This window comes from Homalodisca vitripennis, chromosome 1 (genome assembly GCF_021130785.1).
Source record: "Homalodisca vitripennis isolate AUS2020 chromosome 1, UT_GWSS_2.1, whole genome shotgun sequence".
Classification (NCBI taxonomy): Eukaryota; Metazoa; Arthropoda; class Insecta; order Hemiptera; family Cicadellidae; genus Homalodisca; species Homalodisca vitripennis.
In genome coordinates, this window is record NC_060207.1 from 8,884,483 (window position 1) to 8,906,812 (window position 22,330).

The window sequence follows — 22,330 nt, forward strand, 5'->3', positions numbered from 1 at the left end:
CCACTATCTTTTATTATATATAAATGGAAACAAGAATATAGGGATTTTAATAGTTAACGTTTCATTTATATAAAAACTCTAAAGGCAATTTCCCACCTTATTTACTTGTTATTTATACCTTATATTACTTATTATTATTACTTATACTTATTTATTTTATGAATATTTTTAATCATAAAATAAAATGAATAACAATAAATGTCCAACATTCCATTATCTTAACCATATTTAATAATAAAAGTTAATCAACTCAATTATTACACTATAGACCAGGGGATATAGTTTAATTGTAAAAAACGGTTATACAAATTACGGGTTATGCTGTGATGTATCAGAATCAAATGATTTAGAAACAATTTTATATTGTGGCCATCTAGAAATGTTTGTTTTATTGGAATTTTGATGTGGCTTAAAACCTCGTTCAGGGCATATCAAATATGATCAAGCGAGGTCTGGTTGCAAACAGTAATAAATAACTGTGTTCACATCAATTAATGTTGCCCACAAGTAATCAAATGTATATAAATTGTACGGAAACTATCATTCCAAAATATAATACCAAACTTTATTTAATGTTCTGATAGTTATATGTCACTGTAAACCTAGCCTAAGGTGCTTAACTTATGGGATATAAGTGTGCTTTGAACAATTTGTATTTTAAGTCTTACAGGTCAGTTTGTTCTCGAGTTATCTTACAAAAATAAAGACAGACAGACAGACAAAATCAAAACGTTTGAAGCTCTCTGAGTTGACAGGTTAACGCCCATTAAATAAATAAATTAAGTAGATTGTGTAAAACACTGTTTCAGGAATTACTTTATGTACGCACCTTTTATGATGCCTTGGTGAAGAATATGCTGAAAGTATTTAGAATGAAATGGTGTAGGCGAAGATAATTTTGAGAAAGGTTTTAAAAGAATTTATTTCATGCAAGTATGAGGAAGTTTATATAGACGTTCAATAGTATTTATTTTTCATTTAAAAATTAAATATTTATAAATTTTAGTGATGATTATGATCGATCATAATTCAGCGGCCTAGTTGAGGAAATAGTGATTACACCTTACTCAGTGAACGAGTTTATTTCACTGGAGTCATAACAGATTTTACCCATGGAATTCAAATGTTTTTTTTTTATTCTTCTAGGATAAGAAGTTAAGAAATTGCACTTATTTATGTAAGGAACTTTGCGCTGCTTCTGGTGTAACTGAAATTCTGGACGGATAAGGTTGGGGTAGGGGCCACCTTCTTTCGAGATCCATGTGGAAGAAATTTTAACATTCATCTCAGTCATTTCTCCTCGGAACAAGGGGAAGCCAGGTCCATTCGCAGGAAGGGGGCGGCATACCCTTATGTCCTTGTGTCTAGGCTAGCAACAGCCTTAGGCTCTGCACTAGACACTAGGGGAGGCCCACAGACATCCTCCCTAGTAGGCGACCTATCGATCTACCCTTGCACCGCAGAATCTTGGTATTTTTGCGGTTAGTGATGTGCCGCTTCTGGACATCTATTAGGTTGACCAGATTGAAGTGACACATCGATTTTTGCTGTACCCAGTATAGCTTCAACGAGCAGGTATTATCCAGTCAGAAGTGAACGCACCTGGAGTAAACATTCAAATTTCTTATTTCAAGTGTAGGTATTTAATTAAAATTGTCTTTTGAACTAGTATGTTTCCGTGGTAAAGTAATTACTCAAGACAAAACTACTAATTATTAAATCATAAAAATATGTTTAAAAATTTGTTTTCTAAACATAAATTACCCTTAAAAATTGTCCTATTGTTATATTTATTTCTGGTTAAAAATCTGATCAAGGACACATACAGTCATATTTTTACTGTGTATTTTTTTGTGTTTAGAAGTTAAGTGGAAGAGAGGACTTTTCATTTTGAACTTCGCCTCTATGAGTAAAGGCATTTTCATTTTCATTTTTTACACTCATGAAAGCTTTTATGTGGCCAATTTTTTAAAATCAGTTTTCTTTGTTAAAATCTTCAAATAAATCCATAAAAAACTGAACTGCTTGATTCAAATATATTTTATACATCCGATTAAACATGAGAGTTTCAAATTGATATTTTGCTTAGTGAACATTATGTGGAACAAATAGATTGTTCTAATTTTCCGGATATTTCAGCCAAATATAATTAACAATCAACTAGCATTTAATGTCAACTACATGAAAGGTTACATACGAAGTACATTACAGCTGGTGCAGTTGTCTCTAAGAAACCTTGTTAAGCGCTGAACGTGTCGCAAGTGCCGGAAACAAGGCCCAGTAACAACAAAGACGCCGACAAATCCAGTCCTCTGCTGTTGTAAAACTTCTTTTCAGCCAAATAGATTCCTGGAAACATATTTTTAACGACATCTTTACACGCGGATTGGCTTGAAATTTACCGCCACGTGTTAATTTATATACTAAGTTATTATACTAGTTAAATATAATCAATTAATCTTTTAATATAATCTATGTTGGGCATAAATATGAACTTCAATGCTTTAAAAATAATTCTTTACATATTAGGTTAGCAACTTGGATTTCTGAAACCTGAAATAATGTTCATTTGAGTAAACATAAATCATTAAATAGAGTACATAGTCAAACCCTAACTATTTCCATATTTAGGTACATAAATATGCAAAAACGTTGTTTTAACGTTTTCTAAATTAAATTTGAACGTAATTGAATTAAATTAACAATTTAAATCATAATTATGTAAAGTGGAAATATATATATTGTGACTGATAAACGTGATAATATAGTTGTAGTGAGATATTTCTAAATATCCTCAAATATTTACGTAATTTTAGGAGGGGTTTTATCTGAATATCTTAAAGATAGTAGTAATTATACTGAATTAAGAAATTGCATTTTTTTAATAATTAGTCAACGCTAGATAAAAGTAAATCAATATATGAATCAATGAATTTCAAAATGTTATATATTCGTTGTCGACAGCTGTAAAAGATTTGACTTCCAAACCACCACCAACGGCTGGGTTTTAGATAGTTAGACGTGGCTTCTTAGCCCTAACTTAGGCTGGTAAAATAAGGCATATTTAATTTACTTTTAATAGATTTGTTAAGACAACCATTTCGCCGAAAACAACATTTCAGTACAGAAACAACATCATTTTATCGTCTGCAGCATATTGAATTCCTGTACGGAAGGAAGATAAAGAAGGCTGCAGTAACATACAGATATAATCAGTACAGAATAAAGATTACTTTCAGATAGTTAGTGTTTCCAGGAAGACTGACTATCTGGAGGACCAGATGGTCCTCCAAATTTACTAGCTCTCGACGCCTAGCGGATTTAGGAGAGATATTATGGATCGACCGAACTCAAGTCCGATCACCAACCTCATCAAAGGTTGCTGGATAATCAGCTAGATTGAATTCCTGTAAAATGATGAGTAGGTGAACGGAAAATGGTGAAAGGAGGGATGGGAAAGTTTATATCAGGTTCAGCTCATAACTGGTCATGCCAAACACCAAGCTTTACCCGTACGGGATTCAGAGCGCCCATGCGGGGACTCGGAGTGTAAAATAACCAACAGAATCTTCTTCTTCGACCTTGGAGATATGTAAGTCAGCCAAATCTTACAGTGTATCTTTGAACATAACAAATCTACAGTGATGACCTAAATTGAACATACCAGAGTACTAACATCAAAGACAACTAAGTTCATAGTATCTTTCACTTGAAGTAACTTTTAGAGTTAATGCATGAGATAACATGTCTTAAGAGAAAACAACGACTAGACCCGGTAGTTTATTCGGCCCAACAAACTCACCAGCGCTCTACACAGCTATCCTTACTTGATGTTTTGAATGTATATATAGCTCACTTATGATTTTGCTATATATACTGATTCTTCCCCTTCTGCTTCCGTCGAGGAATTCTAGTGTATATATTCTTGGGATGGAAACGTTCCGTCTAAGTAAAATGGGTTAAAACTACGGGACATAATCATTTCATCACCACCAATACAAAATCAATAATAATCCTGAACAGCACTGTTTCTTTTGACATATTTTATTGTAAATAATATTAAACCTCACATAAATCTTAACCTCACGATGCAGCAACTTTGTGGCTAAGAAATCAAAGTATCTGTCAATATAAAACAACCTTTACTAGCTGTGTACATGTAGCTTTTAAGATTACTCTAACCGATTCCTCATAATAGATAGAAGTAAGTACAGGAAATCATTGCTGCAATATTAAATTTTTCAGCAACAACCCCTTGACTTTTCTAGTGTTTGTGAAACAGTAGTTGGTGTGCGTCTTATGTCAAAAGAAATTCGCTTGCGGACGATAATTTCATTAATCATCATCTTGATAAATTACTGGCAACCCAGGTTTTTATGTTATCATAAAACCTGTGACTATATTGCATCGCGCCTTCTTTTTGGAGTATCAGCAAATACAGCAGTTACTTGACATTTACAACATATTTTGTTTACATTGACATGTGCAAGTAACTCTTGCATCGACAACCTACTAAAACAGCTTATAATGTGTACTTCCAGACTTTAAACTTGTGTTGATGTTAGAGTAGAATAACATTACCGCTCATCATTAGAATGTTTGAGTCTACAGCAGCAAAGGCTTGATATTTCTACCAAGCTTATAACTTTTTTTTCTTTGACAGCTGGATTCTTTGTCCAATTAAAGCTCTCTATTGTGGGTTTACAGCTGTCACATGTTTCATACAGCACTGTTTAGGTTTCTAGAAAAATATGTATAATTTGCTATGTGAAGCTTGAACCACTGTACTATTAAAGAGTGCCAAAATTAACGTCACTCTGTCAAATGAAATCTTTGAGGCCATCGGTCTGTTTCAAAAACTAAATGATGATAAGCAGCTGCAAATTGTGGATGTACATAATATTCACTCATATTCTATGATAAAACAAGGAAATCTGTTTTAGTCAGATTTCATCACATTGAGCTGACTGTCCTAAAAAGACAAATTCTGAATTACTATAGTCTCGGCCATATAGTAAGAGTTATATAAAGAAACTGAAATTCCTAGAAGATACATACGGGGTGTTAATTTCAAAACTTCAAAGTCGTATTAAAAGAATAGCCGAAGTATTAAAATTCTGTAAACGGGAGTGTATATTACTAATTGTCTTTTAATACGAGTTTGAATTTTTAAAATGAACACGCTGTAGAATTGTGAGAGGTCACTACTTTATCCAACTTTCCTTAAGTAAATTTTATTACTTGAAACAAAAGGATAGAACTTCTTAATGTTGCACGATACAAAGTCGCATAATATTTCTTTTCCTCCAGATATTATATCCAGCATATTAATGGACAAATGTGTAGTAATAAAAATGTTTGGTCAAATCCCCAATTTCGCTTTATTTAGTGTAATGTCTTATTCGTCTCAAGACTACATTACATTTAACAAAATAATGCTATATAAATTCTTTAACACTGTAAACCGAAACATGAAATCTATATCTTGCTCTTCAATATCAAAAGGCATTTATTGCGTTTATACTTATGAAAGAAGGCAATTTACTTAGTAAATGGAGTGCCCACAAATACACCTTCACTCTTTGAATAAACATTAATATTATTTAAATTCAGTTACCTTTGATTGCGTAGACACTATAAAATCTAAAGAAATCCTTATTTACTGTGGATTTAAATTATTTATTATCATTACAGAAATTGATTTCAGACCTTGCCAACAAATTATTTTATTTCAAAATATAAGATACCGCGGATTTGAATTCTCAGTGCTTTCACAGGTTATTGGACCAAAATTTTCTACTTATAAGTACTATCTTTAAATAAACGTTTAAATCTGTATAGTTTTACTATACATCATATAAATAAATATAAATTAGTTATCAACAGACCGCTATTATTGCAATATTCTTTTAGTAAAAGTTGAGTTAATATTAAGCCGAATGGTCGTTAAACTGTATATTTTATTTTATTGCTACGTAATTGAACTGAATGAAATAAGTTGAAATAAATGCATGCTCTGCAGAAACATAAAATGTATTGCTGAAACCAACAAAATACAACCTTCATTGAAATTCTGAAAATATATACCTCAACATAATGTTTTATTAAAAGTAATATTAAACTTTGTACTCCTAAGCTTTATAAATAGTTCTGGTCGTTTTTATATTTAAATGATACTATGTATTTTATATGTATAAAAACTACACGATATTAAATATACAGAAACAAAGTAAACAAATATTTAAGAGACCTCATTTTAAGATGAGAGCACACAGTGTGGGCCCACCACTTTGGGGTATATCAGGGCAGATTTACATGATGTATTACCATGCATAATGCATACGAACCCCTTACCTCACGATATAATATACTACAAGTCTAACACATTGTGTCTTTGTTCCCAGGTAACGCTGATTTGTGTTTTGTGTTTTTAACTGATCAAACACTGATACTAGAACAGTGGCACCAAAATAAGTTAAGATAAGCACATTTGAAAACCTACTTTGTATCAAAAGCGAAATAGGTAATGTACAAGTGTTTTCGCTTATGACTAATTTGATCTTTTATTACCAAGCCTGGTACTAGTAGGTTGTAATATTAGGAAGCTGTGACACACCAAAATGAACTTTAATGGTTTTAGGCGTCAAAAACTAGTTTAATTTTATATTTCTGCCAAAAATACATATACACTTGACAATATAAGGCCCTTGGTCATGGCCTTGGAATAGAATTTGGGAGGAAAGATTGGTATTGTATGAACGAGACATGTAAGTTTTGCTCTTATTTTAAACTTCCATGCAAGACATGTATGTCCTTTCATTTGTATGATAAGCCTAGTGAGTTACATAAATCTTAATACCCAGCAGGCATCACTTCTGTCTTGTTTATACCATTCGTTTGAATCTACCACTGGGTACAGCAAAAACCGATGTATCAATTAAAACTGGGTAACCGTATGGATGTCCAGGAGCGGTACATCACTAACCACAAATGTCGAAATTATGAGGTGCAAGGGTAATTAGATAGGTCTAGTCTACTGCAGAAGATGACTGTTGGAGTTGGTGGGATTCGTTCCCTAAGTGTTAAAGATTCTTGTTAGCCTCAACATAAGGGTGTGCCACCCCCTGCCTGCTTTGACTGGAGAGGCTAGTTCAGAGATGGCCTCCCCTTCTTTCGAGGGGACATGACTTGACATTAGTGCCCTAAATTCTTCATCATGAATAAAGTTCCATCCAGTATATCATGCCACTCCTGAAGCAGCGCAAAGGTCCTTGTAGGTGTAGGTGCAATTTATAAGCGTCTGGTCCTAAGAGAACAAATAAAAGCTAAATTTGGGACTAATTTTAAGCACTATTATAGGATATAGATATCTATAGGCATAAGATAAGAAGCCATACGCTAATTATTTACAATTTCACGTGATTTCACTTATTTGTTCAAGAAAAAGAGTGCAAACCCAATGCTAAAAGACGGTGCGTACCCCTGCGTTGTTGTAACCTCCCTTCTTCACAGGATCTTTTATTATTTTAACACTGCTATGAAAATTAACTTAATACATGGGAATGTGGCAAGATCCTGAAAAAGATTGCAAACGTTTGCAAGTAGACAAGATTGAGTCCTATGATGGTGCATGTTCAACTAAGGAAATTCGCTCAGCGTCATTGAAGCATATCATCACCCATTAGGCTGACACAAATTCCCTTCTGTATCCTGGAATAAGTTAAATTTTTATTCTCTACAATGATTTAAGCAGATTGCACGCTGCATAAATGAGATTTTTAAGAGGGATAGAGAAGACTACAAGAAGAGATAGAATAAGGAACGAAATAACCAGAGAAAGATTGAAGGTAGTTTCACTGCAAGAGACAATGGAAAGAAGAAGATTACAGTGGATGGGGCATGTGAAGAGGATGGGAGATAATAGAATGCCTAGAATAGCACTGGAGAAGGAGGAAGAGGAAGAAAACCAAGAGGAAGACCGAGAGGAAGATGGGAGGACCAAGTGTGGAAAGACATAGAGAGAAGGGGACTACAGAAAATGCAGGTGGAGGAAGAGGAGACCTGGAATGACAGACAAAAGTGGAGGAAGGTGTGTACGACGACCCGTGATAACGGAAACGTCAGATGATGATGATGAGTAGAGAATAAAAATTTAACTGTCTATGTGTCCGCAGAACATCTCTGGAATTGAATAAACTACAGATCTGAAATTTTGCAATTAGCCCCAATGAAGGCTGTTACGCGACCTAACTACCATAGAAAATGTCCAAAATTTTATCTTCATACTTTAAACTTCAAAATTCGTGTACTGTCTTCACAATTTCGAAGTGCTTTGTCATATTGTTTCTAAGACTAACCCTCAGGATATTGTAACTTACGAGTATTAAACGAGTAAAATATAATAGAGTCATTTAAAACAGTGCAAACAGAATGAACGCTTTTGTATTAGGCTATCGTGATACATATGTTCGGCCCGGTTTGTACAGCTGTGGCTAATGCCTCATATGTTACATGTGTTGTCTAATTGTGTGGTAAACTGTTGGGATTGACAATAATCAGCTCAGAGTCAGCTGGTACAGTCCACTCCAGCTCTGGCCTTGAGCGCAATGTGTTTATATGTTGCACCCTACAAATCCAAGCAATGATTTGGAGGAGGTAACAGATTTTAACTCCTATAGAGTAATTTTTCGCCTGGGATTCATAAGATACGGGTTAATCAGATTTTAACCTATAATAAGTTTTGAAGTTAATTTGAAATATTGAAAACAGCACCGCTGATTGAAGTAGAATTGTTCATAATCCCACATAGGTAAAGTCTGCAACAAAGAAATTGTAAACTTTCAAACGTTATTATTTATTCAGTAGCTGGGGAGAACTTGATATCCAGAAGGTCAAAGACCTCGGACTTAGGACCTGAGTTACAATCCTGTCAATAGTATTAATTCTTTTTATCAGTAACATTGACCTTGCTCTAAATCGACTCTCCCCTTTTGTTCTATTTAATAAGATCCTCCCACAGGCCTGTGGTCCACTAGGACGGAAAGAATGAGGCTTACAATTTCCTTTTATTGAAAAAAAATGAAACTTAACGTAAAAATAAACTACATGAAAAATTATCTAGCCATATCACTATGAACTGGTGCAGTTTTTGATCTCATATATATTCGTGTATTGCAATTTATTTACACTTAAAGTACTAAATACATAATGGGGCACAAAAATTTAATCATTCTTTGCTCATTATTTAGTTGCCTTAATCAGTAAAAATATAAAGAACCGTGAAAACGTTTGCCAAGGGTAACATTACATAACTCATTTAAACCCGATATACGAGGACACTAAATAAAACAATACAAGAAGAACTTTGTAGAAAATACTTCGAAAACCATAAATGAAGTAATAATTTTAAATAATGTTTTAGAAAGTTTGAACCTCTTAATACAAATTAAAACAATTCAAGTATTATCCATAGAATGTGGTTTACACATTGTACTGTATTACGTTGTTGGAAACAACAAAACAGGACGCTGAAGGAGCAGAAGTACCACAAAGAGAAACTATGCTAGAGGAAATGAAGTGAAACGGTCTCTTTACCTTAATGGCAATTAAAATAGCGCCGCACAGTTTACTCACAGTTCCTGTATTCTAGAGGACGGCGGAAACAGATCTTCATTTCCGCTTTCCTGCTTTACCCATTGAATAACCACAAACAAGTTTTGCTAAGTTTGATGTAGACTATCGTATCCTTAACCAAAGTCTTACTCATTTAGTCGTAACCATTACACATTTCTGAATACACGTATGTATCGCTATTACTGCATCGTGCGGATATTACTATATGTGCTGTATTAAAATGGCAGTATACACGTAATGTGTGTTTATAATCAAGGTGAACACATCCAACTCCTGTAATATTTATTAATATTGTTGAAGTTTAAACGCATTTGCTGAAAAGTCGATCTATTTCATTGTGGTTTATTTTATCAATAAAAATTACACGTTCACAGGAATGAATGTTTATGAATACGTATGATTAAGAATAATTAAAAATTTTATTATTGAAATAAAATAATATTTAGGATTATCTAAAAACTTTACTTTACACTTTCTATAGCTAGAACTTTGGTTAACCCATTTTGTGCTGCTGGTGTCTGTAGTCTATTAGATTTACGGGATATAAAACATGTAATCCTTTAAAAAAGTTGTTTAATTAAATGCGAGTAATGGAAATCCTTCATGATACTTTTTTACGATATAAAGTGTAAATTTTAAATGCATTGGTAATTTGTTTTACAAAAACGTACATGAATTTATTATTTAAGTTACCTAAGAACTTGTTTCCGTGAATACCATTATCAGTCAAATTGTTCTAATGAAACTCTAGAAATAGAAGCTTAAACAAAGTTGTGTTTAATCGTATATTCCCTGTTATCTTCTGGGTTTTAGAAAATACCTGGTATAAAACGATCAATCCTTTCAATTCCTAATATACTTACAGAACTCGAAGTACTTACAATTCGTGTTCATAAAACCCTAAAAAATCATAGTGTAAAATCTACAACAAAATATTTCTTTAGCTTATATAAAACAAACAATATTCCAAGAATGGCACACAACAGTTTTGAATCTTCACCAATAACAAAAACTTATTTTCAAAACCATTCAGTCTAGTGTTTAGTAGAAATGCTAACCTGAAAAATTTTCTGGTACGGGCCTTATTGTCACCTGTTAAAATTCAAAATTGAGAAAATAAGAAATATTTTGTGTCAACCCTGTTTCTAGGAAAATAATTGTAAAATTAAAAATTTAATTTATCAATTTATTAACATGTAAAACTTGTACATATATTATGTTGGATTGACAGCGAACCCATTGCAGATAACAATAAATAATTATAGTTGTTCTTAGGCACGCATTAGGCCATCAAAACACTTTTGAACAATGTTATTCACTGAGCGATATTTGCAAAATACCCGAAGATGGAATCAAAATTTACTTAGAAAATTTAGAACCGTCAATATCAAAATCAAAAGTACCCTTTGGTCTGAATAAAAGATGAATTAATAAATTGCATATATTATGTATAAATATTTTTTAATTATATTTATCTACTTTATCAATCTTTGCTCATTACAGGTATTTCTCTTAGCTGTTAATGACATGTTCAAAAATTTGTTTATTTATTTATGTACATGTCTAATCATTTATATTAATTTTGTTTGTGTGGTGTATTATTTTATTATTATTTGTAAATCGTTTTTTAAAACAAATACTAAAATAGTAAAGGACATTTGTAATAGGTTGTAATTTGTAAACTTTATGTTTATATATAAAACACAAAGCTTATATCATAGTATAACCAACAGGTATATAGTAATGTTGAATACTTACAATCAAATTTGTCACAACAGTGTACATATAAAAGTGTTTATCAGAACGGAAATGGCAATGTTTGAAATTTAATTTTGTGGCAATAGTGAAAACACCCATGAGAGAAGAAGTATTAAACTATTTTTGTATTATAAGTACGTCGTCAGAAACTTTTTAGTCAGTCATTTAAACTGGTTCAGTCACCGAACAATAATGATAAAAGCATACTGATGTAAGAACACTAATCTAGTGCACCTCATCCCTTTCCTGCCTTATCAATGGCTCTCTCGCATCCCAAGAATTTTAGTTTTTCATTGAATATTTGTAATTTCGTAAATATAATATACTACACTGCACACTCGGGAGTAGGCTACATTAAAAGCTGTCATTACTATATTACAATTTGGTGTAGGCTTAAGTCTGTAAACATAACAGGTGAATAAAATTATTAATAAAAAGCCAAATGCTTAAGACAGATTGAGAAAAACGACTCAAAGGAAAAGTTGCTGAATTAGGTTATTTTAGCAGTATGTTTATTTATATGTGTTCAATTTCATATCATAATTTGTATTTATTCCGAAGGAGCTTATACAAGTAAAAGTAAAGTAAAGATGTGTTATTTTACCAGACGAAGTTAGGGCTAAGAAGCCCTCTCTAACACTTAACCTGGGGACCAACGGCGTAAAGGTGACTTGCGAACCAATGGCCGGGCAGGCGGGCTGCTTGCAAGGACAGGATCACACAATGGTCACTTATCCAAGTAGCAGCCACGCTCGACGTTGCTTGATCCGGTTATCTTGCGATAACCGTCGTACCCGCTACACAACTGACTAATTAGTGAACGAATTTCTTGTTAGAATTGAACCAATCCTGGTTTCAAACGCAAATAAACTAGACTTCCACAATTTTCGATATTAAATAAGTAACATTATAAAAATTTATAATAGTGCGTATACAAATTGTAGATATAGAACACTACATATTGCAGATTATAGAAATATATAAAATCAGTGATCGGTTAGGAGACACAAAACATCAAAAGAGATCAATTAAATATTAATAGTTTATGTGTGAATAGTTTCAACGTCATTAAATATCCTGAATATGATCCATGTTAATATCATGGCCAGTACTAATAAAGTTCAGTTTGCTTGAATAGGTACAAAAGCGTAAGCAATTTGTCTACACATACCTTGGCTATGGTGGAAAGGGTTGATTTAATGTGAATGTTGAGTTTAGTTTCAGTTCACCTTCCTCTTAGTGCAGCGTCTGGAATTTTAATTGTGCACTTGAAGAGACAATGAGAATACCTCTTCACCTATATTAAACTATATTTTGTTTTCTTTGGTTCTCTGATGTCAAAACGACGAAAATAGTTAAATTTAACCTTCTTAGTCCCCAACGTTTTTGGATCTCTTCAGAACGAAATGACTCCAGATCTCAGATTTAAAGTCTGTGGCAGCTGCAGATTGCAGAGGCTGCACTTAGAGGAAGGTAAACTGAAGATAAACTAAACTTTCAAATCAACGTTTTTTATTTGCTAAGGTTTTGTCTTTGTCTTTATGGAAAACTAGCAGTTACCCGCGGCTTCGCACGCAATTTTCTGTTGAAAAACTGGACAATATATCTATGTATTCTTTTTCTATGACATAATAAACAGTCTAGAGATAATCGATAGTCACTCAAAGCTATTCCAATCTCCTGTTCCAATTTAGATTTAAGTTTAATGAACAGAGGTTTGGTATCCTGAAGTCGTAAAGTGAAAGAGTTTTTATAAGATTAGTATTTCCCTCCCAAATGTCATGATAATTTATTGAAGTTCTTCGATGGCTTCAGTAACAATAATAGTTAGCCTTTCTATCCCAATGACGAAAGTGTATCGTACAACTAAAAAGTTGCTGCGGTCAATATGGGTTTGTTCTGGTCGTTTAAATTCACCCCAGGTGTTTGGCATAATAATCTTTTTATTTTCATTAGCAATGTATACAGATGTTTCAGAAAGGTTGTCGAATTATAGCTGTTTAGTGCCAGTTTAATTTGAATTATAAAACGTTATTACGTTTCGTTCTTATCATAACATTCGAATGTAAACAATCTAATTTTTCAATTTGAATTCGACTTTATTTGGTGAAATGAATGTGTTATGGGTGGTAAAATGCAATCTAAATCTTAATTCAGACCAAAAGCTATACCTGTTCCAAATTTCAGCACAATCCATATAGCAGTTTCAGCATGATTCGAGGACAAAGCTCCAAACATCCAAATATCCAAACATTCAAACTTTCGCATTTATAATATTAGTGGGATGTCATATCCTTGCTCTGTCATGTGGTTTCTTAAACAATTCGACGTTTGGCCAGTATATTGTTTGGAGAAACATTTACAGTCAATTTGACATATTAATTAGTATAATTATTTCAGTTGATGGTATCATCAATCATTATAATAGTGCTGCTTGTGAATTATCTTACAGAATTTATAATACTACATCTTCTACATCCTGACTTTTCACAAGAATCAATACACTTCTTATATAATTAAATGAACACGGTATTTGGGAATTAAACAGCTTAATTCTTTTACTTGGAGGTCTCCTATCAATTACTCGTGGTGCTTAGGAATCAATTGTTAAGTGTTAGGGGAATATTGAAGTAAATTTAAACCAATATTTATATTTGAATTAATTTTGTATAGACCAGAGAAAAAGTAATAAGTTTAGGTTCTTTTGAATAATCATCTTTATTTTTAAGACAATATATATTTTTAATATGATCGTTGAGAATTAAGTCTTGGAACGTTTTACTGAATTCATTAATATATTTTAAGAAATCAAATTTGGCTGCTGAATAATTCTAACTGAAAAATTTGTCGAAGTTAAAATAAGAATGGCTATTTTAAGTTAAATACTATCGTAATTTCTTACCGAAAATAAGATTTTTTGTCAAAGTGTATCATTTGATAGATTTTAACTTAAACAGATACATTCGAATAGATTCAGGATTAGAAAAAGCAGGGTGATCGCCGCATCAAGTTTTAAGTTAAATTAACATGTGAAAAGGTTTAAATTCGATTGAATAATGTGTAGTGTTTTATTGCATATCATTTATATTTTTTTAGTTTTTTTTTTGCTAGATTTTTACGAAAAATTTTTACGAGTATTTATGTTTGTGTTTTGTTGTAAAATTAAAACAATATGAAGGCAATATCCCATTTCATACCAGTAATTTATCGTATGGGAACAATTTTTAAACCATTATTTAAAACTTTATATGTATATATTCATATGTATAATATAAATAAATATATATATATATATATATATATATATATACATTTTAATAGTGATAAACAATTATTCTCTTGCTCAATAAATTCTTATTAAATTAGACACGTTTATAACCACGGAGATTAGTACAATAATGTTATGTTAAGACAGGCCTTCAAAATCCACAGAGAGTTAAGAACAAGATGAGATGAAAATAATAGCAGCATTTCATTGCCACCTTTTGCCATAAAACAACTTTATTGCTGTTATGTTACTAGAGGACTGCGACCAAGTTTCAGCAAGGACGAATATATCACTCTGGAATTTCCATGTATGTAAGTAATAGCTAACGAGTACAAACTGCTGGTTGCAGTATATTTCATCCGCAAAAACTTTTATTTCGTTATTTTTTACAGTGAAACCTTACCGTTTAAATGTAGTTCCACATAGACATTTGAGTTTTGATTAGGAAGTTACCGTTATATTTCCTTTACAGTATATATTTATCGAACCGTTTCAAATTTGTAATTTTCATTTATACTTAGTAAACACCAAACACTTACTAAATTGGCATTTTTTTGTTGTTGGAATAATGGTAAAATATAACAACATTTTGTACAAGACACGCCAAATAGAAGAGTCTAAATACAGCAAGCTATTCGTTGGCATATTGATTTTATAGACGCGATTAAAAAGATTAAAATGGTACATAAATAACATTCCATTAATTGGTTTCTAGATTACAAAGATGTCAAAGTTTAATTTAATTACTGAAAGAGCACGATTTTGTTTCTTGATTATTCCATGTGTAAAAAAGGTTTACATATAAAGGTAACAAAATATACTCTTATTTCCAAATGTGATATATTTGATGTCTTATCCGTAATAGGACATTAAGTACTACGTTAATGTTAAAAACACTTTTATGCGATGTTCTGATAAAACCATAGCCTTGAGAAACAGTATTTTTTATAAATACGCAAGTGTTTAAACATAACTTACACATTCCTTGATTCATTATTGTTATGAAGTGTTTTTCGCATATCTTTGTAACTTAAGTAGTGTTTACAATCTGTAAATGAACTATTTATAGGGACCATATATCTGTATTTCAGCATATCTTTAGTAAGATATATTTTAAACCACTTGAAATATAACATAGCAGGTACAAAATTCCCTAAAACGCATTCCTTCCTTCGATACATTGTGCTATAACTTACAATCAAAGCCTTCAGATCCACACTGTTTAATAGTTTATATTACAATTTACTTGAAACTTTCTCAATTTTAAGAAGAAATCGAGTTAAATAGTTCTTTTTACACCTCAGTGGTAAAAGTTTAAAAATATGGCGTTACTTTATTTATTAACCTTTAATTTTTATTTATGTGTTAAATGACATACCATAAAGTTGAATGTGATGCATAACATTAGTTTACTAGCATTGTTTGTCTTACTAGCTAACCCATTTGCTACCAGATGATGTACAATCACTGTAGCAGGCGCATCGCGGCCTCATGTATTAGGCATTAAACCACTTGATTTCCATAGGAGTTAACATTGAATACTACTGCTAGAGAGTGTTCACGCAGAACGCGTTCACTAGCATAGATAACATTAGTATTACATGGCATCAATCACAATATTATAAATAGGAATCCTAGTTGGGCGCTCATTTCAAAAGTGATGTACAAATTCGGAATATTTGACTTTTGTTGAATCTATACTCAAACTGTCTTATATTTTTTATCTACTTACAGATATAAGTATGCAAGCTAAGCTGCTGATGATGAGGTAGCTAGTAAATAAATTACAACTGTTAATCATTGTAACTTGAGAGCTATTGGGTAATATTCTTTCAGACTGTTAAGAAACAACATACTGCAATTACAATGCACAAACTCATGCATTGTTTGTCTACAAAGAGTACAGAATTCTATGTTCATTCTTAGGGTCCCACGGCCCCTGACATAACCCCCTTTGTGGTATGAACCGAAACACTTTTATATTAGTTATACCACAATTCTTCTAAGTATGGAATGATTTTGGGAGTTTTTTTTGAATTCTATGTTATATTTGAAATTGTTTAAAAACTACATCTTATTAAAGAGATTTTAAAATACAGGATTGTGTCCAGTTAACGGAGATTACGCATTTTCAGTCCTAATGCATCAAGCATATATGTGACTTCTAGATTACATTTAGGTGATATCAGTATACAATGAGGAAATCACTAATGATAAAGAAGCTTTTTAAAGCTCTTGATGGAGTTCACAACAGTCAAAAACTAATCCAATAACGAACATTAAAGTGATAAGGAGAAGTTCTAAATCAGAGTTTTTATACATATTTCCTTGGTGCTAGATTGGCTGTTGAAGTATAAACATTTCAAACCTTTTACAGGTTAATTGAACGAGATCGAAAGATCATACATTTATCAATGGTACTTTCTAACCCTACAGACATGTAGGAATATCTCCATGAAGGTAGGGATGTATGGGTGCTGTCTCTGAATGTTCTAATGCTATAAACACTCTTTGAGTGGATATACAATTATTGTAAATCGTATGCTGAAGATTAAATAGAAGACAATTAAGTAACCGGTTATATATTCTGTTTGTAACTTTTTAATAATGTTTAGCAACATTATTAAGTTTGAGTTCGTAGTAGTTTGTGATAATATTTCCTAAATACAAAACTTGGTGTGGATGCATGTATTGCATGATTGCTAAAAGTTGAGTTTATTTCCACAAGAACACTGTTTTACATTTCCTGCCAAGAATTTTGGCCCAGATTGAGAAAGGTTTTAATGTTTTTTTCCAGATTTATTTTATTTAGCTTTTTGATGCAGATATTAAACGTTATAATGTACCCAGGTATTTGAAATGGCAGGTGTGTCATCCAAATTCGCCCTGAGTCTCCCATGTAATAGTGATGGACAAACTTTACTCATGTGAATAATAAATAACACTGCGCTAAGAACTGATCCCTCAGGGCGACCGTATCTGAGTTTTACTTGAGAAGACGAGTAATTGACGATTTGGATTATCTATGTCTTGATGTCAATGTAGAACTAAAGTTACTCTACATTTACCCCTTCTACTATGTACTCAATATGCTTAAACATTTATAGTTAACAAGTTTTTAAGGCTACATCATTACTTTATTTTTTATATCAAGTAGCTTCCGCAATCCTTTTACTAATATTCACTACACGAATTTATTGGAATTTCTGTTCTGAAATATCTTAGGGCAGATAAATTGAACTAGCCAAAACACTAGGTTAATTTTGTAATCGGTAAAGTTCTCAAACGCACTGTTAAAACAAGAAGATTGGTCAATTTCTTCACAATAAGGAACCATTGTTGTTCTTCACAACTTAAAAAAAAAATCACCATTGCTAGTTTTTCACTATTTTACTATATAGAGAACAATCAATAACGCGTTCTCTTAGTTCTACTACATTCATATGAGATTTATGTGAGTTGTTTGTCGGAAAATGACCAAATATAAGGATCAAGCAAATACTAATGATTACAATATGTTGTAAACTTACAAACTGTTAACATTCCTAAACAATCTGTGTAGAATTTTGCTTCATTTAGATTTTTAGGGCTTGCTTTTAGATATACAAAAAGTATATTAAATGGTTCATTTAAACATTTAAGATTTTATATAGGTTTTAACTATACAGCTTAATTATACGGTTTTAATTACACTTTTAACTATCATAATGTTTTTAATGTTTTCATAATCCCTAAACTTCGAAATAATTGTAAAATTTAGAATTATAAATGTAAGGAACTATTTAACAAAACACCACGTACATTTTAATAATTTTAAAACCAATGAAGTAATGTACAACAATTCTTTTCGAGAAGAGTCTCCAAAGAGAGACAATTTAGAGAGATAAGGTTGCTGCTCTGTGTTAGTCGTCGGACCTTAGATAGGGGTAGTGCAAGTTCAAGTCTTATGTATGACCATTTATATCAAAACCTCTCGTCCTAGTGTAAGGGCTCTTCCCCTTACTTTCTCACACAAATAGACCATGAGTAAAAAACTGTTCTAAAATGGTTTAATTGATTTCTTTGTTGAGTACGTTAAGTTGTGAATGTCTAACGTTGTAGTATAAAATAAAACTAGCACGATGAGGCTTGAACTGAAATTACCGGATAAATTAAGAAATGTTATAGAAATAAAATAAGACGTTAAGCTTCGCCAACCACATAAGAACTGGTATTTTCAAAGTCAAGATCACTGAACCACCAGGTTTCTGAAATTGTTTAGAAAGTTTTCTGGATTTCTCTAAGGTCTAGAAGTCCTAAGATGTTCATTAGGATTAACTATATATTGATATCTTATTCAATAGTAACTTAGAGAATAGGCTGCTTAACAGCTAAACGTAACACATTATATCTCAAATCGGATTCTACAAAATCTTGCTAATAATTACTGTATCTAATTTCACTGTAACTCTATGTGCCTTTGCTCTAAAGTTTCTAATCCAAAAGTAATCTACCAGCTTAAGATAGCTTTCAAAATTTGTAATCTTTACCAATCATCTCCGCGACTTCTAGAGGTGTTAAAGCAAACAGTAGGCAAATTGTGTGCGATACCGTAGGCAACTGCTAGTTATGTACTTACAAATACTTAAAAATAATGTACTTTATTGTATATAAACACCATTGCGATTTAAATTTAAAAATTGACTAAAATTAAGAAACTAACTTTATTTGTTTATACAACGTAGGTACCGGACTCTCTTGTGACTAGAAGAGGTCTATTTAAAATGACTTGCAAAAATTTAGTGAAAAGATATTTTAACTGCTGGTTAATAAAAACTCTTCGTTAATGACTGAGATTTGTGTACATTTTAACTAACAAATAAATTATGAAAAGTCCACTAATGCATTATGCGGTCCACTGTTATTTATGAGTTGCTTATAATGAATATAAAATGTGAATAAACCTAAATTATTCCGTAAAACCGATAATAATTATGAAGTGTATCATAATTTTTACTCTGTACTCAACCAGTTATAAATAGTACTACGCTTATATTTTACCTACATTAAATAACATTTTTAGCAGAGTAATGTAAATATTGTCATAAGGTATACCAGAACCCGTTATTACAATAAAAAGAAAAATTAACTTCTCTATTAGTGTTGAAGTTTAATGTTTATTTACAACCAAAGAGATTAAATAGTACTAAAAGTCGGTTAATACTGAAATAACTTTTTGGAACAGTAATGACAATAATCATTTTACAAATCAGTGGTAGTGAATAAAAAGGTGTAATCACATAAATACATCTTGTAGGCTACTATGCAATGTATGTTCCCATTGCCAGTCCTGGTCCTATCTGAACGTCTCGAGAAAAAGACAAATATATCTTCAATTATTCCATGATAGACCCCAGTAAATTCAAAAACTAATCTTCCGCCAACTTTGTGAAAACAGTATATTCCGAAAGAACGAGTAACGATATCCCTTTGTTGGTTTTGGCTTGTTGGCTCAGGAATGTTTTTGTTGCTGGTTCTGAATTCCCCAGGGTAAATATAGCAGAACCGTTGTTTCTACAACTTATGTTTTCCTGTATTTTAAGAATAATCTTGGCTGCTGAGTTAATGTCGGAAAATTAGGAATACTCCTCACCATATTTCGCTCTATCCCTTTCTCCAGATGTCCTGAGGATAATTGGAAAGACAGATAGGTACAAAGAAAAGAGAATTTGCAAATTCTCCCAGGCGGAATGTAGGGAAATTGTGTCAGCATACTTCACTGCTGCTCAGGCAAATTCCAAGGTTTGGACTTGCACCATCAAAGAGCTCATTCTTGTCTATGCAGAAATGAAGCTTCAAGTAAAATGTGGCCTATCGAAGAAACCTTTCTGGAGATATCTTCATGAACATCGAAATGTTTGTTCTTTACGCTAGCTCTCATAGTAATATTTAATGAAGTAATGATGATGTGTATGGAGTAAGTAGGACACGTGTGTTAATATGTATTCTATCTAAATCTCGTATGATCATTCTAAGTTTGTTTACATTTTTATTTCTGCTATTTTTCATTGAACGTTACAGTGACCCAAAAGACCAATGTAAAAGTATTTTCTAACACTCAGCCACATCCTATGGATTACCATGTATGAAGCGAACTCGATAATTCCCAAATAGAAATTAAACTTTCAATTTTATAGATCAGTTCGTTTTCGAGATATCGTGCTGAGAGAGAAATTAAATTGCTGTAGTCCCACAATTAATAGAATTATCTAACGCGCATGACCAAATACACATAAATAGTAAATAATTGTATAATAACTTTCGAGTTACTAATTTTAAATGTAGAAGTGAAGTTTCATGAAAAATTTCCATATTTCCATAAGTCCATAAGTCCATAGTTCAGTTTGTTTTCGATATACCGTGCGGTTAAACAGACATATAGAAGGAAGTATTGCCAGCCCCTTCGCTAACGCTCAGCAGTTTCTACATATTACGAGCATGCAGAATGTGGAAAGGCTTGGGCTTCAAGCAAGTTAAGGCTGTTTCTATAAATGAGCAGATGAAGTTTGGAACCACTAAGTATTGTAATAGGGAGGAGGGTGTGCCCCCTCCCCCCCACCAACGCTTAGAAGTTCCAAGGTTCATGAATAACTTAGCTTTGTTGGTGAATCTTTCGTCAAGATAAATCTCATAAACATTCATGTGGGCGTTATTTGTGAAAAGTATCGTAAAAATATCTATGAAATTGCATTAGAGAGTATTCAATCAAGTTCAACAATTATATATAGCATTATTCAAACATATATTTTGCTTTACATATTTCTGTGTTTCATTTCTGACATAATTAAAAATTAAAAATATGATTGTTATATTGGTCAAATTATTTATGGTAATGTGATTTTACAAATTCAACACAGCTATTGTATACAAAGGTCAGCAATATAATATAATATTTACTTGATACGTAAAGATTTTAATAAACGAATTAGTTTTATTATTACAGCTGCAATTGGTTTATATCATAAAATTATAAACTATATAAAATAGTTTATATATTAATATTAAATAAACAGGTTCTAGTAATTTTTATAAACATTTTCAGTATTTGTATATTTAACTCCTATGTAATTTATAAAACACCTAAATTTTTCAATTAAATAGATTGACCACTAAATAGATTTAATTTGCCTTTACTTAATTATTGGTATTATACAGGGTATTTGCAAACTCTTCTTAAATATTTTGGGAATTAAAACATCGATCAGAAATGCTTAGTTTGTCGTCTTCATGTATGTATATGATTTTGGTTTTTGTGTTTTATTTTGGAAATAAGTAAAGATAAAATAACTAAAATGAGACAAAATTATATGTCTTGCATTTAAAAATCATGAAAAAATGAACTACATTATTACACATCCCTTTTAAAATGACGGATGGTTGAAGATTTTAATGCTTGATTCTGTAAACACTAATGCGATTCTTTTTTAAAAGCATAAAAGCGTGATTATTGTTCGATACAATTACATACTGTTAAACTTACTTGATAAAAATAGGTCTATAAATAATGTATACATGAACTTTAAACTGTTTTAATGCAGGGTTAATGATCAGAGAAGCATCTAAACAATGGCAATTCTGCCATTGCAATAATGATGTAATGATGGAACTTATAGTTAAATATTTTACAATAAT